Source organism: Branchiostoma floridae, chromosome 3 (assembly GCF_000003815.2).
Source record: "Branchiostoma floridae strain S238N-H82 chromosome 3, Bfl_VNyyK, whole genome shotgun sequence".
NCBI classification, from domain to species: Eukaryota; Metazoa; Chordata; class Leptocardii; order Amphioxiformes; family Branchiostomatidae; genus Branchiostoma; species Branchiostoma floridae.
The window spans coordinates 19,690,674-19,695,517 of record NC_049981.1 but is presented as its reverse complement, the minus strand read 5'-3'; the positions used below and the strand labels follow the sequence as shown (position 1 = coordinate 19,695,517).

At 38.6% G+C, this 4,844-nt stretch overlaps 2 protein-coding genes across 12 annotated transcripts in view; both read right to left on the bottom strand.

Annotated features, from left to right (window-relative positions):
- LOC118411585 overlaps window positions 1-2,051 on the bottom strand; it is a 9,925-nt gene extending 7,874 nt beyond the window's left edge. The window contains exon 1 of the mRNA XM_035814007.1: window positions 1,713-2,051. The gene's annotated coding sequence lies outside the window, so the exon portion shown is untranslated. The remainder of the gene's footprint in view (window positions 1-1,712) is intronic.
- Window positions 1-4,844, bottom strand: part of LOC118411581 (protocadherin-15-like) — a 143,491-nt gene that overhangs the window by 110,363 nt on the left and 28,284 nt on the right. The gene's annotated exons all lie outside the window — the stretch shown is intronic.

The following is a 4,844-nucleotide window of genomic DNA, read 5'->3' as shown; positions in this document are numbered from 1 at the left end:
TATTTCTTCTAAACCCCTAGATGTCAAGAATATGATGTATACTAGTACACTCTGATACATTTCCACACCTAAACCCAAGAAAATATTTGGGTGCACCCTGTGCACCCACAGAAAACAATTGGGTGCACAGCTCCAATTTTGGGTGCACCTGGGTGCACATGCACCCAGTATTTCGAGCCCTGATTATGTTATGTTATGTTATTACGTTAGCGGTATGCTAATGAACCACTGTTGTATCACCATTATGGTAATGAGGGAAGTGTCCCGGATGTTCTCCGCCATGTTGTTGTAAAACCAGTCAGAAGGTCATTAAAACGAGTTGCCTTTATCTCCACACTGGAGTCGTCCTTGCGGTCCCTGTAGTTAACTACTGACGCTGGCACAACGGGTAACGTTACCATGCAACCATCATCAGACAAAAAGCTACATGAAGTTGAATAGAAGTTCAATTGTAACTGACACACAGACACACTAAAATTATATCTCCATTTTTCATGGACATAATGATGACCGAAAAACTTGATTCAATGATTACAGGAACCAAGACTTTCTTTTATTAGTATGCAACAAATAACCTAATATTTCATAAATAAATACAAATACAAAGTTCAAAGACTTTGGTGAACTTAACTTCAACTAGAGTTCGTGGACCTCATACCTCCATGAAATATTTATTGCTTTTTGTGGATGTTATGTATGTTGATGGTCGGTTGTATTTGAGAGTAATGGATATTACTGTTATGGGAGAGAACTGGTTTTTCATTCAAAGACAAAAACAATGTCCATCTGATTAGGAAATATAAATATGTGACACTTGAAATATAATGTGAGTTTAATAGATCGACGCCATATGATAGCGTGGTGTTCTTGAAATATCCTTCAACCAATACCTACATGTAGGATACGGGGACAAGTTGATGCCAGATATATATTATACCCACACATAGAGTCATAACGCCACGCGGAGCACAAAATCTAACAGCGCAAACGAAGTATAACACACCAGGTCAAAAAGCTCGGGGTTCCCCAACCAGCTGTCATACACCTCACTATCTGCTTGGAGCTAATCCCATTAACAAAGGCTTAAAGCACGATGCCTGTTCCAATATATCTCAAATATAGGGGTGATTTCTTATATTATTACACCGATTATAACGACAGATATGGCGCCCAAAATCTCATCGATTTGAGCTTTCATCATACCCCACCAACACAACAAGTATGAAACCAATCCATCCAGCCATTCTTGAGAAGTCTTGTACACAGATCCAAACAGCTGTCGTAGAAATCACCTCACTATCTGAGATGAGCTAAGCCCATTAACAAAGGCTTAAAGCATGATGCCTGTTCCAATATATCGCAGATATAGGGATGATTTCTGATACTATTACATCGATTATAACGACAGATACGGCGCCCAAAATCTCATCGATTCACCCCACCAACACAACAAGTATGAAACCAATCCATCCAGCCATTATTGAGTAATCATCTACACAGACAGAGACACATAACAGAAAATAACCTCCATAATGACTGCAGTCGTAAAAAAATTGAGCCGCTTCCACAAGGTTTCAGACGGTATTCTGGCACCCACCTGAGCCACAAGTTCAAGTCTTAGGATCTTTGAATGAACAAAAACAATGCCATACTTTTATTCCGACGATGCCGGCTCCTTTTAGGTAAAGATTCAAGTTAAATTTTTTACTTACGGAGCGCCCAGCTCAGCCAACTTGGTGGGAGAGTCTTTTCATCTTGGCGCGGAACATGGACTACGTCATTTCCGTTTGAAGGACAGCAGCAACTTTTCCTAACAAGTAAAGTAGGAGTTTTCCTGAGTACAAGTCAACAATTTAAAATAATTTAGAAGGCGGATCAAATCCTTATGAAAATAAATCTGTAGTTTTTAAATACTCTTAACGTTATTGGTACGAGAACTTTGACCTCGATATCTGAACCGGAAATGAAAGTTGACACCCCGTGCATCGTTTTACAAGCATACATTTGTATATGTATTTGATTTCCCCCTTTTCAAAAATACATCCCTTTTTAAAACACATAAAAGTTAGTGCATTTAATTTTCCCCATTTAAAAAAAGGATATACACTATCATATAATGATACTATACGATTTCTGTGACAGTGGTGCTTCATTTCGTAGTTGCCGCGTTTTCTTCAGCGAGTCAGCGAGGGAGAGGAAATAAATCGCATGCAGACGTAAAAGAGTAAAACCTCGCGGAAGAGAAAATAAATCTCATCTAAACGTGAACGAAAAATGATTGAAAAGGATAAAGAGTGTTTCTCGAAATCAAAACATTAAGATCGCGAGATAGATGGAAATTGTTTAATATTTGCGCGTGGCGCGTTAGCTGCTATATACCACAATGCAATACAAATTAAAGGGTTAAAAGTAAAACGGTCGGACTAAAGACGAAGAAGCATTAAACTTTTTCGTTAGCTATCTATCAGAATCATGAGTTTATGCAATACCCTTTATTTTCTCTCTCTTAAAATACTTCCTCTTCCCCCATCCTTTTATATCCTCTCGCGTAAGATATTTTGTATCTGAGCGCTTTACTTTCCTCCCCCATACGTATATTTCCTTTCTCTATACTTTCATTTTCTCTCGCGTAAGCTACTTTTCTTGAATTCTTCTCTCGTAAGATATTTTCTATCGCTCCACTTTTATTTCCTCTCTCGTGCGATTGTCTCTACGTTTATTTCCTCTCGCGTCTGACATCTCCTCTCTCTCCACTTTTATTTCCTCTCTTGTACGATATTTCCTCTCTCTTAGGAAAGATCGTGCGAGAAAGAAATATTAGTGAAGAGATAGAAAATATCGCACGACAGAGAAAATAAAAGTTGAAAGAAAGAGGAAATAAATTAAAGTAAAGACGGACAAAGTATCGTACCTATTCTCTCTGAACACTTATATTTTCTTTCTCGTACTTTCCTTGAAGAGGCCTTCATTTCCTCTCCCGTAAGATATTCATCGTAGGCTGTTTCCTCTCTCTATACTTTTTTTTCGTGACTAGTATGATATTCCCTCGGTATAATTTTGTTGTCTTTTTCGTACGATATTTTCTTTCCCTTCACTATTATTTTTCCCTCTACGATAATTCTTATCTCCCAACTTTCATTTCCTCTCACATACGATATTTACTCTCTACACTTTCATTTCCTGTCTCGCAGATTATTTCCTCACTACAACCTTTTACTAAGTCTCGCGTAAAATATTCCTTCACTGTACACTGTAAGATATTTCCTAGCTCTCGACCTTTATTCTCTCTCTCTCGCACGATATTTCCTAGCTCTCTATGGTTTTATTTTCTCTCCCGCACGGTATTTCCTACCTCTCCACCTTTATTACCTCTCTCGCACGATATTTCATATCTCTATGTTTTTTTTTTCTCTCCCACGGTTTCTTCTCGCGCCCGACTTTTATATAATTTTGCAACAATTGCGGAAGTGTGAGCATTTTTTGTTCTGTGGATGAGAAAGAATTTCAGTGTTGTGTGTCGGAAAAATATAAATTGTCAAGACAATGTCTTCGGTATAATTACAAGTGATTATTATTGTATGATGTATATTGTTGCAAAGAGAAGAAAATGACACTGTTCATTGTCCGTTTGAAATGAAAAACCCTCAAGAAAGTTGTTCTGCCACTACTCCGAAAGCGCTCTCACATCGGCCAAATTTCTCTCTCACCCAAACAGAAAAATTTGCTCGCTCCTAAAGCCGCGTTGGCATGAATTCCAGCCTTCCGAAGTGAGAGAACGTTTTGTTCTGTGGGTGAGAGAGAATGTCCGCATTGTGTGTCCGAAAAATATAGATTGTCAAGACAATGTCTTGGGTATATGTGATTGGTGTTGTATGATGTATATCGTTGCCAAAGGGCGATGCTTTTTGTGTCGGAAAAATGTGGATTTTCAAGACAGTGTCTTGATATAAGTGATTATTATTACCTTGGCCAAAAAAGATTATGTTTTGGGTAGCGTACGTTTGTATGTTTGTATGTAGAAGACCAGCAAACCTCGAGAACGCCTGGATGGATTTTCTTTCATATTTAGTATGTGGGTAGGTCTTGATACCTGGAAAGGATTACATTTTGGGCCCCCATAAGCCTGTAACGGTCCTGCAGTGGAACCTCTGGGTTTGATTTTTGAGTGGTAGACAGCTCTTGATGCCGAGAGTAAGTGGTATATGTTTGGGGCCCCTAGCGACTTGTTTTGGGACTGCAGGACAGGTTTAGAGACCTAAATTGCACGATCAATTAGAAAATGCTGTAATGTCATGGTGGTAAATGAACTTCTTACTTGTAGCATTTTGAAGTTATGTACAGGTGAACATCGTTGAACATAAAGTATGCAAATGAGGTCCTCATTTGCATAGATTATCAGAATATGCGATAACGCCTTCTTTCTTAACATAGATTGCGTGCGTCTGTTGTTTGGTAGAGGACATGATCAAGAAATATGACTTATGCAAATGACAACCTTATTTGCATAATTAATAATAATCACATTTGATACACCAGTTGTAAAAGATTGAATCATTTGGCGAAGGTATGGGGTCGTGGAACTCTAGTTGTATGATGCATATCGTTACAAACTGAAGAAAATGTCAGGTTTATTTTGCGTTTGAAGTGAATAAAGCTCAAGGGAGTTGTTCTTCCTCTACTCCGAAAGCCCTCTCACATCTACAAAATTTCTCTCTCACCCGGACCAAAAAATCGCTCACTCCTACAGCCGGGTTGGCAGGGAAGCCTCCCGAAGTGAGAGAGCTTTTGTTCTGTGGGTGAGAGAGAATTTCAGTGTTGTGTGTCAGAATAAGATAAATTGTCAA